We start from the raw sequence: 19,594 nt of genomic DNA, 5'->3' as shown, positions 1-19,594 counted from the left end.
GCTATTCCCGATGTTTGACACCGCGAAAGTAGAAATCAAGTAGGAGCATCAATTGTTGATGGTTAGTAAAAGCACTAGTTTAAAGAAGGGCAAGGGCAAGAAGGGATACTTCATGAAACAACAAACAAGTTCCTGCTCTAGTGAAGAAACCCAAGGTTGAACCCAAACCCAAGACTAAGTGCTTCTGTAATGAGGGGAACGGTCACTGAAGCGGAACTACCCTAGATACTTGGTATACGAGAAGGCTGGCAAAGTCGACAAAAGAATATTAGATATACATGTTATTGATGTCTACTTTACTAGTACTCCTAGCAGCACCAGGGTATCAGATACCAGTTCGGGTGCAAAGTGTTAGTAACTCGAAATAAAAGCTACGGAATAAACGGAGACTAGCTAAAGGCAAGGTGATGATATGTGTTGGAAGTGTTTCCAAGGTTGATGTGATCAAAAATTGCACGCTCCCTCTACCATCGGGATTAGTGTTAAACCTAAATAATTGTTATTTGGTGTTTGCATTGAGCATAGACATGATTAGATTGTGTTTATCGCAATACGATTATTCATTTAAAGAGAATAATGGTTACTCTCTTTATTTGAATAATACCTTCAATGGTCTTGCACCTAAAATGAATGGTTTACTAAATCTCTATCGTAGTAATACACATGTTCATAATATTGATACCAAAAGATATAAAGTAGTAATGATAGTACCACTTACTTGTGGCACTGCCACTTGAGTCATATTGGTATAAAACACATGAAGAATCTCCATGTTGATGGATCTTTGGACTCACTCATTTTTTAAAAGTTTGAGACATGGGAACCATGTCTATTGGTATAAACGCATGAAGAAACTCCATGTAGATGGATCGTTTGGACTCACTTGATTTTGAATCACTTGAGACATGCAAATGGGCAAGATGGCTGAAGGCCTAATTTTCCAGTGAGATGGAACAAGAAAGTAACTTGTTGGGAGTAATACATTTTGATGTGTGCAGTCCAATGAGTGTTGAGGCATGTAGTGGATATTGTTATGTTCTTACTTCATTGACGATTTGAGTAGATACAGGAGTATTTGCTTGAGGAATCACAAGCCTAAAATATTGAAAAGTTCAAGCTATTTCAGAGTGAAGATCGTCGTGACAAGATGATAAAATGTCTACGATATGATCATAGAGATGAATATCCGAGTTGCAAGTTTGGTACACAGTTAAGATAATATGGAAATTGTTTCACAGCTGATGCCACCTGGAACACCATGGTGTGATGGTGTGTCCGAACGTCATAGCCGCGCCCTATTGGATATGGTGCATACTATGGTGTCTCTTATCGAATTATCACTATCGTTTTTGGGTTAGGTATTAGAAACAACCACATTCACTTTAAATAGGGCACCACGTAATTCCGTTGAGATGACACCGTATGAACTATGGTTTGGAGAAACCTAAGCTGTCGTTTCTTAAAAGTTTGGGGATGCGATGCTTATGTGAAAACATTTCAGCCTGATAAGCTCGAAACCAAAGTGGATAAATGCATCTTCATAGGACACCCAAAATAGTTGGGTATACCTCCTATCTCTGATCCAGAAGCAAAGCGTTTGTTTCTAGAAACGTGTCCTCTCTTGAGGAAAAGTTTCTCTCAAAAGAATTGAGTGGGAGGATGGTGGAAACTTGATGAGGTTATTGAACCGTCACTTCAACCAGTGTGTAGCAGGGCGCAGGAAGTTGTTCATGTGGCGCCTACACCAATTTAAGTGGGAGCTAATGATAGTGATCATGAAACTTCGAATCAAGTTACTACAAACCTCGTAGGTCGACAAGGTCACGTACTACTACAAGTGGTACGGTAACCCTGTCTTGGAGGTCATGTTGTTGGACAACAATGAACCTACGAGCTATAGAGATGCGATGGTGGGCCCGGATTCCAACAAATGGGTGGAGGCCATGAAATCCGAGAGAGGATCCATGTATGAAAACAAAGTGTAGACTTTGGAAGAACTACTTGATGGTCATAAGACTGTTAAGTACAGATGGATCTTTAAAATGAAGACACATGATGATAAAATAAGCTCGACTTGTCACAAAGATGTTTCTCACAAGTTCAAGGAGTTGACTATGATGAGACTTTCTCACTCGTAGCGATGCTAAAAGTTTGTTAGAATTATATTAGCAGTTGATGCATTATTTATGAAATCTTGCACATAGGATGTCAAAACATTGTTTCCTCGACGGTTTCCTTGAGGAAAAGGTTTTATGTGATACAACCAGAAGGTTTTGTTAATCCTAAGGATGCTAACAAGTATGCAAGCTCCAGCGATCCTTCTATGGACTGGAGCAACAATCTCGGAGTTCGAATATACACTTTGATGAGATGATTAAAGTTTTTGGGTTTATACAAGGTTTGTGAGAAACTTGTATTTCCAAAGGAGTGGGAGCACTATAGAATTTCTGATGAGTATATGTGGTTGACATATTGTTGATCGGAAATAATGTAGAATTTCTGGAAAGCATAAAGGGTTGTTTGAAAGGAGTTTTTCAAAGGAAAACCTGGATTAAGCTACTTGAACATTGAGCATCAAGATCTAAGGAGATAGATCAAAGCACTTAATAGAACTTTCAACGAAATGCATGCCTTGACAAGTTTTTGAAGGAGCTCAAAATAGACCGGCAAAGAAGGAGTTCTTGGCTGTGTTGTAAGGTGTGAATTTGAGTAAGACTCAAAGCCCAACCAAGGCAGAAGAAAGAGAAAGGATGAAGGTCATCCTCTATGCTTTAGCTGTAGGCTCTAATGTATGGCATGCTGTGTACCACACCTGATGTATGCCTTGCCATGAGCCTGTCAAGGGGTACAAAGAGTGATCCAAGATTGATTCGCTAAACAGCGGTCAAAGTTATCCTTAGTAACTAGTGGACTAAGGGATATTTCTCGATTATGGAGGTGATTAAAGAGTTTGTCGTAAAGAGTTACGTCAATGCAAGCTTTGTCACTAATCTGAATAACTCTGAGTAGTAAACCGGATTCGTATAGTGGAGCAGTCATTTGGAATAGTTCCAAAACGGTGCGTGGTAGCAGCATCTATAGGATGACATAGAGATTTGTAAAGCACACACGAATCTGAAAGGTTCAGACCCATTGACTGAAAACCTCTCACACAAGCAAGACATGATCGAACCCCAGAACTGTATGGGTGTTAGATTCATTACAATCACAAAGTGGTGTGAACTGGATTATTGACTCTAGTGCAAGTGGGAGACTGTTGGAAATATGCCCTAGAGGCAATAATAAATTGGTTATTATTATATTTCCTTATTCATGACAATACAACATCACAATAAGCGTTGGAAGCAATGTGACTAAAGAGTTAGTCACGGGATCTTGTGTTACTGAACGAGTAAAGAGACTTGACGATAACAAGATTGAACTAGGTATGGAGATACGAACGATTGAATCTCGGGCAAGTAAGATACCGAAGGACAAAGGGAACAACATACGGGATTAACTGAATCCTTGACATGGAGGTTCAACCGATAGAGATCTTCGTAGAATATGTAGGATCCACTATGGACATCCAGGCCCCGCTATTGGTTATTTACCGAGGAGCGTCTCAGGTCATGTGTGCATAGTTCTCGAACCCGCAGGGTCTGCACACTTAAGGTTCGGTAATGTTTTGGTATAGTTGAGTTATAGGTGTTGGTGACCGAAGGTTGTTCGGAGTCTCGGATGTGATCCTAGACGTCACGAGGAGCTCTGGAATGGTCTGGAGATAAAGATTGATATATAGGAAGTCCTGTTTTGGTCACTCGAAAGGTTTCGGGCTCATCGATAGTGTACCGGGAGTGCCCGGAAGGTACCAGGGGACCACTGGGAGGGGTGTGACGACCCAAAGGCTTCATGGTCTGTGAGAGGAGGTAGACAAGCCCCTAGTGGGCTGGAAAAAGCCTCCCCTAAGTTCCCATGCGGCTGGAGTGGAGGAATAAGGCAAAAAGCCAAAAGGTCGAAAGGGTTTCTAAATTAGGAAGGAGTCCTAATAGGATTCCACCTCCCTTGTGGGAGGTGGATTCCTCCCTTGTTGGCTCGATCGAACCTGTCCTTGGAGGAGGGGCCAAGGCAGCCTCCCCTCCTCTCCCTCCTATATATAATAGAGGTTTTAAAGGTGAGGGCTAACCCTAATTGCCACGTGCTCCCTCTACTTATCTCTCGATTTGTTTCTCCTCTAGTCTAGTTCGGCGGTGCTTAGGAGAAGCCCTGCTGGATTAATTCACCACCACCACCACCACGCCGCCGTAATGGAGAACTCATATACCTCTCCGTCCCTCTTGCTGGATCAAGAAGGCGGGGATCGTCATCGAGCTGTACATGTGTTGAATGCGGAGGTGCCATCCGTTCGGCACTAGATCGGGATGGATCGTGATGGGATCATGGGACGGATCATGATGAGATCGCGGGACGGGCTGCGATTTGGATCGCGAAGATGTTCCACTACATCAATTGCTTTATATATGCTTCCGCTTAGCGATCTACAAGGGTATGTAGATTCACTCTCCCCTCTCATAGATGATCATCACCATGGATAGGTATTGCGTGTGCGTAGGAATTTTTTTGTTTCCCATGCACCATTCCCCAACAAGAGGAGCTGTAGATCACCAGCAAATCTCATGGCAAAACAACAACAAAATATTACAAATTCCAGACTTGGAAATATTTCAGCATCTCAAATGAGCACTATTTTCTAGCATGTTGGCGACAAGCAAACAACACATAAATATGGATTTCTATAGCAACCAAAATTACCAGGAGCTATCATACATATCCAAGGGCATATCTCAAGTTCAAAACTAATTCATATCATGCACGGAGTAATTCACACGAAATAAACAAGAGGGCAACATGGCAAAAATATCATGCACACTAACTTGCTTAAAAGATAAAAATAAATGCACGGTTAAATTCTATGGATTTTTCTATCCCGAAAACATATATAATATGTGGGGTTCTAAATAAAACCAATGCCACCACATATATGCGAGAATATGACATAAACCCGACATAGCAAACTATTTATGCCACCTACATGAAAACAACAAGACAACTATTTTTACCATGCATGGAAATGTGATGCAAACAACATGAAGATTTTACATACTAGGATTGAGCTATCCGGATGCACGCATAAATAGCTACGGAATTAATCACCTAACGTAATAGCATACAAATCTATGCAAACAACAGGTCAAATAGATTTAAATATGCATGTAAGTTGGAAAATATTAATCTACGCAAAATTCTATATGATTTAAATATATCACTTGTTGCGTTTCGAAGCACAGTTTAAAAGTTACGCGCGAATATGACACAAACCCGCGAGCTAATCTAAACAACACTACAATGCAAAAGAGGGTGCAAAAAAAAATAGGGGCACCGAGATTTGAACCCGAACCCCCTGGTTAAGCATCTCGCTCGCTACTAGTCGGGCTAGGAGGTGGTTTCTGGCATAATGCGGCTTCGACCAAAAATAAACATGGTGCAGGGCGGAGCTCACCTCGGGTTCAGATCGGCCAAAAGCGCACGGGCGGTTGGCTTGGGCCGACGGTTGAGGTGAGGTAGGCCGACACCACATGGCCCACACGGGCGAACGGGCGAGCGGGAGGACTTCGTCCTCCTCACTCCCATGGTTGCGACCAGGCAGGCACGGGATGCTCAAATTTCGGCATGCACTCGAGCAGCAGAGGTCGGGGATGCAGCACGTGTGGGGACCCCGACCAGCAAGTCGAGTTCGCCGTGCCCAGTGACCCCAAGGATCAATGTTCAATGAAAACAGATACTGAATAATAGAGTCTTACATCCAAGTACCAAATTATTACATCAAATGACCAGAAGGTCAGGTTCAAGAGCAAGGCCTAAAGCCAAATAAAACGGATACATCGAGTAGCGGAAACTCGTAAGGGCTAAGCGGCGCCCATGCCATCAAGCCTACACCGACAGGCATTCTGACTCGGAAGCGTCCTAGATCGCAGGTCCGTCTCCGACGGCGTACTCATCGCCAAACTCCGGTCCTTCCATGTCTGGTCAATAACATAACCAGTGGCAAGCCAATGAGTACTTTGAATGTACTCGCAAACAGCCCATGACATATATATGGTAATGAATAACAGTAACAGATATCTCGAGTGGAATGCGATGTGGTGGTATGATCAAGTGTGTTCAACAAGTTAAAGAACTACTTGCGAATAACAGGTTACAGATATTGACATATCTGTCAAGGGTTGAACACACCGGGTTCACCCTATATGCCAAGTCATCGGACTTGTCATATCCTCAAGATATTAATGAGGGCTAAACCATCCGGGTTTACCCTATATGTCAAGTCACCGAACTTGATCATATTATTGTGATCATCATGATTATAACAACACCTTTTTAACACCACGCACACACACTTGGTTTATGCGGAAACTCAGGACGTAGTTTAAGCAGCACCACCCAACTGTCCTTGACTGTGGACACGCCTATTCGAATAGTTTACACTCTGCAGAGGTAGTACGCTGGACCCACGAGAAACGGGAAACTTCCGTGTCATCCACGACTCGCGGTATATCACATATACCCGAGGTAAGTACCCGATCATCATCTTTCCCCTGACGATACTAGACAAAGAGGTCCACTCGATTGGTACCCAGCCCACATGTTGTACGTCTTACGAGCACCGACTCTAGACTGTATCAACCATGCAGGGACCAACGGTGTGCCTGGAACTCATAATAATGGCATAGTCGTCCTACCTGGCACGATCCCATCACGAGAGTGACACCGATCACTCCCGCCACTAGTAATGTGGCTCTTTGCTAGCACTGACTAGAGTAATCAACAAAGCCCCGTCCCATAAAGGGGTATCGTGGTCGTACTCGTAAGGTTGGGACGGTCGACACATCATAAATCTAATCCATTTCCGAAACCATACTCACACCAAAATCACCGGTGCATCACTTCATCAAAAGTGATCACCAACTCATCATCACCCTCGGGCATTAGTGGCACCCGACAGGGTTTTCATAAACTCTTTATTTAACTCATCAACATGCTTGTGATAATATGCTCTATCTTTACTTGTCAACATGGTGATAACATGACCCTCAAGGGGTAGGGTCAAGCTCAATGCAATGATATTATAACTTTACTAATCAACATGACAGTAGCATGATCCTCATGGACAGTAGGGTCAGCTCATCACGTTTGTGCTCCGAGGAGCCATGTGAATATCATTACTATCAATGCAAGTGCTTCGAAGAAGCCTTCGGTACCATCACATCAATGATGAACCGGCACTGTGATCACATGCAACAGAAAGTACTTGCTATACTAGCATGCATCATTTCATATGCTTAAGTCATGGTCAAAGGGTTGCTTGCCTTGGTCAGCTAGGTATCCGGGGTCTTCGAGGTCTTCGAGGTCTTCCGCTCCGGATCCTCCGTCACTCGGTAACTCTACCGTCGAGAAAGGAATAAATAAATACTAGCTCTCACTAAAACAGATCACAAAGTGCTTTTAAAAATGTTGCAAGGCTTGAATAAATTCAGGATATTATTTTGAAAAATGTTTCCTATGGTTTTATTAGCTAAGCATATTTATTTAAAAGCAAACAGAAGCAAACAAGTGCTTTTTAATATCATTTTATTATACCAACATAGTTTCTGTTTTTGATAAATGTCAACTATTACAGAATCAAATACTACTCATTTTTAGAAAAATACTGGTGGAAGAATTATATTTTCCTACTGGCCAAATCTTTTTATAAAAATCATTTAGTTTGCTGGATTAAAACATAATAAAAAGGCCAGGGGAAACAGATCCAGCCGGCCCAGCCAGCAGGCCTGGCCACCAGGCGCGTGCAGGCCAGGTTCAAACCTGACCCGCGGCCCCGTGGGGTCAGCGTCAGCGGCTGCGCACATTGGCTGCCCGAGGACACCGACAGGTGGGCTCCACCTGTCGGGTGCTTCTCCTACCTCCGGCCAGAGAGGTGGAGATGGACGCCGGCGAGGCTGCCGTTGTCCTCAGGCCTAGCTAGGAACGGGAACGGGTTCCTTGTGCCTCCGCCTACCGGCTCATGGTGGGGACGTCATCGGAGGTGGTCTGGGTTGCCGGCGACGAGGTGCTCGTGGCGGAAGGGTTTCGGGTTCGTGATGAACTAGGGGCTAGGGGTATGGATTCGCTCGAGAGAGTTAGGGGAAACATTCCTGGTGTCGAGGGGAGTGTAATGAGAGGTCGGGCAGCGCAGGAGCCGACGTGTAGCCGGAGATCGACCGGAGCTCCGAGGCGGAGGGGCCTCGGTCGATCTCGAGCACCGGGGCTCTGCGAGCTCGACTGGGCGGCTAGGGAGTGTCTACTGGTTGTGCTGAAGCTGCTTGGAGGGTGCTGGAGTGCCGGGGGGGGTTATTTATAGGCCAACGACGGTGACCCGACTCGGGCACGCCGGTGACTCACCGTGGCACGCGTGCAAGCACAGTGAGGTGCTGGCCGCGAAACCACGGGTTCGGGACGTGGTTTAGGACCTCCTGGTGCAACGGCCGTCGAGGGAAAGCGAGTGAGGACGAGCTGCAGCGACCGTGCATGCTCGGCCGCGTCGGGCGCGCACGGGCACGCGTCGCCTGAGCTCTTGCGCGAGGGGGAGAGGGTCCCTGGGGTAGCTTTGCACTGAATGGTTGTCGGGGGAGCGCTTGGACATAACTGGGGAGGCTGGGACCAGCCGGAGCGTCGGCCCCTTGCGGGTGGCTCTCTGCAGCGCGCCGAGAGCGCAGTTTTGGCATGCCACAGCATGCTGGCTTGCTCTGGGGCACTTGGGACGTGTCCTCCATGTCCTGAGTGTTGCTGGGGGTGTGCCTAGCCGTTGTGGTTTAGTGGGAGCTCGAGCTGGTCAAGGGAGCAAGGAACACTAGTGTTGCCAGTACTGTCCTGCAGCTCAAATTGGAGTTCTTGTCACTTGTGCTTGGAGTTGGGGAGGGGCTGGTTGACTGGGTGTTCAGGGTGTTCTGGTGCTCTAACCCACCAAGTTTGGGGCCTTGACATTGGGTAAAACAGTGGCTAGGAAGGTTTTTACCTTCCTGTCAGTAGGTGTTCGACAGTGACTTGGGGTGCTTCCACTCCACCACTGTAAATGAAACTTAACAGGTTTGGTCATGGGGTAAAAACATGGGGTTCCACCAAATCTGAGCTCCATTGAACAAGTTTGGCTTTGCAAACTTGAAAATGTCTCAAAGTGACCAGTACTGTCCTTTACAAAGGAAGTGTGGCCAAACAGAGTCTCACAAATCCCATTTTTGGTGTGGAGTCCTCATTTGGGGTGTTAAACACCTCTGCAAAGTTTCAGCTCCAGTGGAGAAACTTTGCAATGTAGAGTTGTTCCAACTCTACTCTGAACAGAGAGGGTTTTGGGCTCTTTAAGTGCACTTCCCCACCTTGGATCAAGGTGAGATTTTAAGTGAGCACCTAATATGGTTTTGGAGGGCTCCTGTAATTTTATGGGAATTTACTGAGATAATTTCCTTTGGAAACATCTCAAAAAGCTAAAATAGACAGAAATGGTTTTCAGGGTTTTACTCAAATAATATTAATATAAAATAGGGTTGAAAATCTTATGTATGGAAAATATATGTCCTTGTGAGCTTCCATGAATTTACTCAGAATTTTCTAAGGCAGGAAAGTAATTTTCCTTGTGGAAATATCATTACTGGCCTTAGAAATAGACACATATGTAAAATAGGAAAATAATATTTTAAATCACCAAATAATGTTTTTAATGAATGAAAATGATATTAGGATCAGATCACCAACTTTGGTTGGAAGTGCTACTTGGCTTCATGAGCTAGTAGTGTATCCCAACATGATGAAGGTGATCTTGATGTAAAGGAAAAAGGGTTTTTGATGAGAGCAAAATAATAAGTTTTTCATGGGTTTGAGTCATCAAACAAGCAAGCATACACTCAAACAAGGGCTGACATTGCACTCACAACATTATTTGAAAAAGTTTTAACAAGCTCTGATTTTTGCAACACAGAAAACTTGGGGTGAAAAACAGGGTGTGACACACCTATCCCCCTTACAAGAATCTCGTCCCCGAGATTCCTAAGCTAAGCGTTAAACAGCTCGGGAAAGTCTGATCGGAGATAGTCTTCACGTTCCCATGTGGCTTCTTCTGCGGTATGGTTGCTCCACTGAACCTTGAAAAACTTGATGGTGCGGCTTCTGGTGCAAAGCTCTGCTTCGTCCAAAATGCGGATCGGTCTCTCGCGGTAGGTAAGGTCCGGTTGAAGGTCAGTAGCTTGATGATCAATGTCCTTGTAAAGATCGGGACGGTTCGACACTTGCAAACACTTCCTGAGCTGTGACACGTGGAACACGTTGTGCACACCTGAAAGTTCAGGAGGTAGCTCTAACTGATAAGCTACTTCCCCGCGCCTTGCCGTGATCTTGAAGGGTCCAATGAACCTTGGACCTAGCTTCCCCTTCACGTGGATACACTTGGTCCCCTTGAGAGGCGTGACTCGCAAGTACACTTGGTCTCCGGAAACAAACTCCATGTTTCTGCGGCGAGGGTTCGCATAGCTCTTCTGCCTTGACTTAGCTGCCTCCAAGTTCTCTCGGACAAGCTGAACCTTGTCCGCTGCTTCCTGCAGTGGTTCTGGTCCGAAAACTAGCCCTTCACCGGTTTCGGACCAATTGAGCGGGGTGCGGCATTTCCGCCCATATAATGCTTCGAATGGGGCCATTTGAAGACTGGTCTGGTAGCTGTTGTTGTAAGAGAACTCAACAAATGGTAGGCAGTCTTCCCACTTGGCACCATGGGCCAAAACACAAGCGCGGAGCATGTCCTCAAGTATCTGGTTTACCCTCTCGGTCTGTCCGCCCGTCTGCAGGTGGAAAGCCGTACTGAAGGAGAGTTTGGTTCCGAGAGCTTCTTGAAATTTCTTCCAGAATCTTGAGGTGAACTGCGTGCCGCGGTCGGACACAATCTCTTTGGGAACTCCATGGAGACTCACCACTCGATGAATGTACAGACTGGCCAGCTGGCTGCCATCGTAAGTGGTGTTAACGGGGATGAAATGAGCTACCTTGGTCAAATGATCAACTATGACCCAAATGGAGTTATGAACCTTATTCGACCGGGGCAACCCGGTGATGAAGTCCATGCCAACTATATCCCACTTCCATTCTGGCACTTGAAGAGGTTGTAGCAATCCAGCGGGTCGCTGGTGTTCAGCCTTGACTCGCAGACATACATCGCATTTAGCGACATAGGAGCCAATTTCCCTCTTCATGCCATGCCACCAGAATCGTTCTCGGATGTCTTGGTACATCTTGGTACCACCTGGATGGATAGAGTACGGTGTGTCATGTGCCTCTTGCAGGATCAAGTCCTTAAGTTCGGCCTTGTTGGGTACGCATAAGCGCTTCCCGTACCACAATACTCCTTGCTCATCAATTGGGAATCCTGGGGCTTTGCCTTCTCGCACCTTCCTCTTGAGGCCTTCGATACTCTTGTGCCCCTTCTGGGCTTCCTTGATGTCGTCTGCCAGAGTAGGCTTGACTTCGAGGTTGGCCAGGTACCCTGGTTCGACTATCTCAAGTCCTAGGCCCTCCATCTCTTCATACAAGGCGGGTAACCTTTTCTTGAGCGCGATTTTCAAGGAGCCTGCCTTCCGGCTCAGGGCATCGGCTACCACGTTCGCCTTGCCGGGATGGTACTGAATGCTGAGGTCGTAATCCTTGATTAACTCAAGCCATCTCCGCTGTCTCATATTCAGCTCCCTCTGGGTGAAGATATACTTCAGACTTTTGTGGTCTGTATATATCTCGCATCGCTTTCCCAGAAGGTAATGTCGCCACGTCTTCAGAGCATGCACTACAGCTGCTAGCTCGAGATCATGGGTGGCGTAGTTCTCCTCATGCAGTCGCAATTGCCGTGACAAGTACGCCACGACCCTGCCATCTTGCATCAGGACTCCACCGAGCCCGGTTCCTGAGGCATCACAATATATCACGAATTCCTTGTTGATGTCCGGAGTAGCCAATACCGGCGGTAGTTAGCCTCTTCTTCAACTCCTGGAAGCTTGCTTCACACGCCGGTGTCCACTCAAACTTCCGGCCTTTCTTCAAGAGCTGAGTCATAGGTCGAGCGATGCTGGAGAATCCCTCGACAAACTTGCGGTAGTATCTCGCGAGCCCGAGGAAACTCCTGACATCCTTCACGTCCTTGGGTGATTCCCAGTTGGTCACTATAGAAATCTTGGACTGATCCACGGCTAAACCGCGTGCCGTCAGGGTATGACCCAGAAATCCAACTTCGTTCAGCCAGAACTGACACTTGCTGAATTTGGCATAAAGTTGGTGCTCTCGAAGCTTTCCCAGAACTAGCCTCAGGTGTTGCTCATGCTCTTCTTCGGACTTGGAAAAGATTAGTATGTCATCGATGAACACGACGACAAACTTGTCCAAATATTCCATGAAGACCTTGTTCATGAGGTACATGAAGTAGGCTGGGGCATTTGTCAAACCGAAGGGCATGACCGTACGTTCATATAGACCGTACCGGGTCATGAATGCACTCTTGGGTATATCTTCTGGTCGGATCTTCAACTGGTAGTATCCCGATCGGAGATCGATCTTGGAAAATACCCTGGCCCCGTTTAACTGGTCAAACAGGTCTTCGATCTTGGGGAGCGGGTACTTGTTCTTTATTGTGACTTCATTAAGGGAACGGTAGTCGATGCAGAGTCGAATGGTACTATCCTTCTTTGAAACAAACAGAACAGGTTATCCCCAAGGTGACGCACTCGGACGAATGAACCCTTTCCTGAGTTGCTCATCCAGCTGCTTCTTCAGCTTTGCCAACTCCTCGAAACCCATCCTGTAAGGCTTTTTATAAATAGGCCTCGATCCGGGCATAAGCTCAATGATGAACTCAATGTCTCGGTCAAGAGGCATTCCGGGTAGCTCGTCAGGAAAGATGTCCGGGTATTCACAGACTATAGGCGCTCGATCAAGCTCTACCTCGGAGAGACTGTTGACTCGAGGTGCGTGAGCCGATACTGGCTCGGAGACGAACTTGACCTTGACCCCTTGGTTGCTTATCATGGTGATGGCTCTGTTGGCACAGTCCAAAAGACTCTGGTGCTTGGCCAACCAATCCATACCGAGGATTACTTCCACACCTTGTGATTTAAGCACAATGAGGTCTCCCAAGAAACTCGACCCATTGATAACTATCTCAACCCTTCTACACCCTAGGTTGGTCCTTAATACTGCTCCCGGGGTTTGGATTGCCATCTGCCCGCGGAGTAAAGTGGGTTTTAGACCGCATTTTTCCACAAACCCTTGAGTAACAAAAGAATGCGAGGCACCACAATCAAACAACACTGATGCTGGAGTTGAGTTGACGAGGAACGTACCCAGAATGCAGTCCGGGTCTTCCTGTGCTTCTTCTGCAGTGATGTGATTGATCCGGCCCCTACCATTGAACTGTTGGTTGCGGGGGGCCTGGTTCCTCTCTGGTGCACCTTGACCGGGGTTGGGTGCATTGGGACGCGGTGCGTCGGGCTTCTTGTTGGGGCACTTCCTGGAATAGTGCCCAGTCTGACCACACCCAAAGCAGGTGACTTGCCCCGGAGGGTTGGTCTTGACTCCACCGTTGTTCGGCAGTTTGACTACTGGTTTGACTTGCTGCTGAGGCTGATAATTCTGGCGGAACACCGGGTACTTGTACTGTTGCTGCTGAAAGTTGGGTCTTGCAGGTGCTGACTGCCACGGTCTTGGTCTTGCGTTACCGGGTCCTCCACTGCCTATCAGCTTGCGCTTGCGGGTGTCGTCCATTGCACGATGCTTGTCTTCCAGCATAAGCGCTTTGTTAACCAACTCGCTGAAAGTCTGGCAGTCGCAAACCACCAGCCGGTATTGCAGGGACTGCTGTAACCCTTCCATGAAGCGTTCCACCTTAGCGGCCTCAGTGTTAAGATCTTCAGGTGCGTACCTTGACAAGAGATTAAACTTTTGTAGATACTCCTTAACAGTTCCACTGCCCTGCCTCAAGGCTTGGAATTCTCGCTTCTTAATGGTCATCAGTCCAGGCGGAATGTGAGCCGCACGAAATCCTTCCTTGAACATCTCCCACGTGATGACTTGCCCTGCCCGCATGATCTGGAATCCATCCCACCATGCCCTGGCGGTGCCTCCGAGACAGTGAGAAGCATAAAGGACCTTCTCATGATCATCGGTGCACTTGACCAGCGCAAGGAGGTCTTCAATGGTGCGAATCCAGTCATCGGCGTCCAGGGGTTCAGTCGACTCCGTGAATATGGGGGGCGTAGTCCGCATGAACTCAGAAAGAGTAGAGCGACCACCGCCATACTCATTCTGCGGCGGGTTGTCCACCAGGACTTGGGTCAGCTACTGGGTAGCGGCATTGCTGGCTTGACGCTCCTCTCAAAGAGCTTGAAGGAACTGAGTCATCGTCAAGTTATCAGGAGGAGGTGGTGGCGAAAGGTCTCTAGGCTGCTCGTGGTGACCTCCAGCGTGAGCTTCTCCTTCGGTTCCCTGCGGCGTCCCTGAGGAGCCGGCGTCGGGGTTGCCGAAGGTGCTGTTGCGGGTTGAGTTCACCATCCTGTCATAGAAACAGACAGGTCAAAATGCCACCTTGCTCGGGAGTACAAGGATTTGCTCCTAGTAAGAGGGGGTCCAATACGTGCATGTGCCAAGTTTTGAAAACCAAAGTTTTTTGACAAACTAGAAATTGCATTCATGAAAACTAGGTGACGTAGTCACTTACAGGCTACCCAAGGCAATAGGTGACTTACATCAAGCACACATACGCAAATTAAAAATGGATACAAGGATACCCTATACTCGGGTACTCTGAATTGCCTACGCTAAAACCTACGCGGCGGACTGCTCGGTCTCAAAGGCGGACTCAACAGGATCCTCATCTTCATCAACATCCTCTTCCTTTATAGGAGTGGAAGAAAGAATCCGCACGTCTCGGCGTCTCTTGGGCGAGGCGGCGAAGATCTCAGTGTACTCTTCCGCTGTCAGGCGGCGACTCCAAAGAGGGACTGCCTGGATGGGTAACACACCACCCCTAGTGGCAACAACTGCCCTCCCTTCAGGTGCGCCTGCCTTCTTTACTTTGCGGTTCTGCATCTTCTCAGTGTGGAGCAGGCCTTTGACTAGGTGCAGCTCTTGGCGAAGCTTGACTGATTCCTTAACCAGGAAGTGTGTCAGGGTGTGTGACGAGAGAGTGAAGTAGGTCTGAAACCTCAGTGGCATCCCATCCTCCGTGGCTGGGGTGAGTGTCCAGCTCCCATCCACTCCTTCCTTAATGAAAGGTAGATGACGAGTGATAGGCTCATTAGCCATCTCAGGGAGGATCCTGCGGAGTTGCACAAGCGCCTCTCGTCCAGCCATCTCCACTGCCAACATCAGCTCTCCCATCTGTGGTCCTTCAAAGAACCAACTAGACGGGGAGTCATTAGCCTTCACTATCACGTCCACGTGATATTCCTTGGTGTCGGCGTTGACCCAGTGCTCGTGGTAGAGGAATATGGGCGTGCGTCGTACGTGGCACTTCTCGAGACAATCCACCAGAAGTAGTGGAAAGCCGGTCTCCAGAAGCGTCTTAGGTACAGCAGCCATCTACAAGGCATAGGAGAGAAGTCAGGAGGTTGTATGTGCAAGAGTCTTGTGCAAGGCTGGCGTCCTAACGTTCTTGGTTAACGTCCATGCTATCTAAGGCTTCCTATAGTCAAGATGGCTCTGATACCAGTTCTGTGGGGACCCCGACTAGCAAGTCGAGTTCGCCGTGCCCAGTGACCCCAATGATCAATGTTCACTGAACATAGATACTGAATAATAGAGTCTTACATCCAAGTACCAAATTATTACATCAAATGACCAGAAGGTCAGGTTCAAGAGCAAGGCCTAAAGCCAAATAAAACGGATACATCGAGTAGCGGAAACTCGTAAGGGCTAAGCGGCGCCCATGCCATCAAGCCTACACCGACAGGCATTCTGACTCGGAAGCGTCCTAGATCGCAGGTCTGTCTCCGACGGCGTACTCATCGCCAAACTCCGGTCCTTCCATGTCTGGTCAATAACATAACCAATGGCAAGCCAATGAGTACTTTGAATGTACTCGCAAACAGCCCATGACATATATATGGTAATGAATAACAGTAACAGATATCTCGAGTGGAATGCGATGTGGTGGTATGATCAAGTATGTGCAACAAGTTAAAGAACTACTTGCGAATAACAGGTTACAGATATTGACATATCTGTCAAGCGTTGAACACACCGGGTTCACCCTATATGCCAAGTCATCGGACTTGTCATATCCTCAAGATATTAATGAGGGCTAAACCATCCGGGTTTACCCTATATGTCAAGTCACCGAACTTGATCATATTATTGTGATCATCACGATTATAACAACACCTTTTTAACACCACGCACACACACTTGGTTTATGCGGAAACTCAGGACGTAGTTTAAGCAGCACCACCCAACTGTCCTTGACCGTGGACACGGCTATTCGAATAGTTTACACTCTGTAGAGGTAGTATGCTGGACCCACGAGAAACGGGAAACTTCCGTGTCATCCACGACTCGCGGTATATCACATATACCCGAGGTAAGTACCCGACCATCATCTTTCCTCTGACGATACTAGACAAAGAGGTCCACTCGATTGTTACCCAGGCCACATGTTGTACGTCTTACGAGCACCGACTCTGGACTGTATCAACCATGCAGGGACCAACGGTGTGCCTGGAACTCATAATAATGGCATAGTCGTCCTACCTAGCACGACCCCATCACGAGAGTGACACTGATCACTCCCGCCACTAGTAATGTGGCTCTTTGCTAGCACCGACCAGAGTAATCAACAAAGCCCCGTCTCATAAAGGGGTATCGTGGTCGTAGTGGTAAGGTTCGGACGGTCGACACATCATAAATCTAATCCATTTCCAAACCATACTCACACCAAAATCACCGGTGCATCACCTCATCAAAAGTGATCACCAACTCATCATCACCCTCGGGCATTAGTGGCACCCGACGGGGTTTTCATAAACTCTTTATTTAACTCATCAACATGCTTGTGATAATATGCTCTATCTTTACTTGTCAACATGGTGATAACATGACCCTCAAGGGGTAGGGTCAAGATCAATTCAATGATATTATAACTTTACTAATCAACATGACAGTAGCATGATCCTCATGGACAGTAGGGTCAGCTCATCATGTTTGTGCTCTGAGGAGCCATGTGAATATCATTACTATCAATGCAAGTGCTTTGAAAAAGCCTTCGGTACCATCACATCAATGATGAAACGGCACTGTGATCACATGCAACGGAAAGTACTTGCTATACTAGCATGCATCATTTCATATGCTTAAGTCATGGTCAAAGGGCTGCTTGCCTTGGTCAGCTAGGTATCCGGGGTCTTCGAGGTCTTCCGCTCCGGATCCTCCGTCACTCGGTAACTCTACCGTCGAGAAAGGAATAAATAAATACTATCTCTCACTAAAACAGATCACAAAGTGCTTTTAAAAATGTTGCAAGGCTCGAATAAATTCAGGATATTATTTTGAAAAATGTTTCCTATTGTTTTATTAGCTAAGCATATTTATTTAAAAGCAAACAGAAGCAAACAAGTGCTTTTTAATATCATTTTATTATACCAACATAGTTTCTGTTTTTGATAAATGTCAACTATTACAGAATCAAATACTACTCATCTTTAGAAAAATACTAGTGGAAGAATTATATTTTCCTACTGGCTAAATCTTTTTATAAAAATCATTTAGTTTGCTGGATTAAAACAAAAGAAAAAGGCCAGGGGAAACAGATCCAGCCGGCCCAGCCAGCAGGCCTGGCCACCAGGCGTGCGCGGGCCAGGTTCAAACCTGACCTGCGGGCCCGTGGGGTCAGCGTCAGCGGCTGAGTGCGCTGGCTGCCCCAGGACACCGACAGGTGGGCTCCACCTGTCGGGTCCTTCTCCTACCTCCGGCCAGAGAGGTGCAGATGGACGCCGGCGAGGCTGCTGTTGGCCTAGCTAGGAACAGGAACGGGTTCCTCGTGCCTCCGCCTACCTTCTCGTGGTCGGGACGTCACCGGAGGTGGTCTGGGTTGCCGGCGATCAGGTGCTCGTGGCGGAAGGGTTTCAGGTTCGTGATGAACTAGGGGCTAGGGGTATGGATTCGCTCGGGAGAGTTAGGGGAAACGTTCCTGGTGTCGAGGGGAGTGTAATGAGAGGTCGGGCAGCGCAGGAGCCGACGTGTAGCCGGAGATCGACCGGAGCTCCGAGGCGGAGGGGCCTCGGTCGATCTCGAGCACCGGGGCTCTGCGAGCTCGATTGGGCGGCTAGGGAGTGTCTACTGGTTGTGCTCAAGCTGCTTGGAGGGTGCTGGAGTGCTCGGGGGGGGAGGGTCTATTTATAGGCCAACGACGGTGACCCAACTCGGACACGCCGGCGACTCACCGTGGCACGCGTGCAAGCACAGTGAGGGGCTGGCCGCGAAACCACGGGTTCGGGACGTGGTTTAGGACCTCCTGGTGCAATGGCCGCAGAGGGAAAGCGAGTGGGGACGAGTTGCAGCGACCGTGCATGCTCGGCCGTGTCGGGCGCGCACGGGCACGCATCGCGTGAGCTCTTGCGCGAGGGGGAGAGGGTCCCTGGGGTAGCTTTGCACTGAATGGTTGTCGGGGGAGCGCTTGGACATAACTGGGGAGGCTGGGACCGGCCGGAGCGTCGGCCCCTTGCGGGTGGCTCTCTGCAGCGCGCCTAGAGCATAGTTTTGTCATGCCATGGCATGCTGGCTCGCTCTGGGGCACTTGGTACGTGTCCTCCATGTCCTGAGTGTTGCTGGGGGTGTGCCTAGCCATTGTGGTTTAGTGGGAGCTCGAGCTGGTCAAGGGAGCAAGGAACACTAGTGTTGCCAGTACTGTCCCGCATCTCAAATTGGAGTTCTTGTCACTTGTGCTTGGTGTTGGGGAGGGGCTGGTTGACTGGGTGTTCAGGGTGTTCTGGTGCTCTAACCCACCAAGTTTGGGGCCTTGACATTGGGTAAAACAGTGGCTAGGAAGGTTTTTACCTTCCTGTCAGTAGGTGTTCGACATCGACTTGGGGTGCTTCCACTCCACCACTGTAAATGAAACTTAACACGTTTGGTCTTGGGGTAAAAACATGGGGTTCCACCAAATCTGAGCTCCATTGAACAAGTTTGGCTTTGCAAACTTGAAAATGTCTCAAAGTGACCAGTACTGTCCTTTACAAAGGAAGTGTGGCCAAACAGAGTCTCACAAATCCCATTTTTGGTGTGGAGTCCTCATTTGGGGTGTTAAACACCTCTGCAAAGTTTCAGCTCCATTGGAGAAACTTTGCAATGTAGAGTTGTTCCAACTCTACTCTGGACACAGAGGGTTTTGGGCTCTTTAAGTGCACTTCCCCACCTTGGATCAAGGTGAGATTTTAAGTGAGCACCTCATATGGTTTGGGAGGGCTCCTGTAATTTTATGGGAATTTACTGAGGTAATTTCGTTTGG

This window comes from Hordeum vulgare, chromosome 1H (genome assembly GCF_904849725.1).
Source record: "Hordeum vulgare subsp. vulgare chromosome 1H, MorexV3_pseudomolecules_assembly, whole genome shotgun sequence".
Taxonomy (NCBI): domain Eukaryota; kingdom Viridiplantae; phylum Streptophyta; class Magnoliopsida; order Poales; family Poaceae; genus Hordeum; species Hordeum vulgare.
This window is presented reverse-complemented; position numbering follows the sequence as displayed.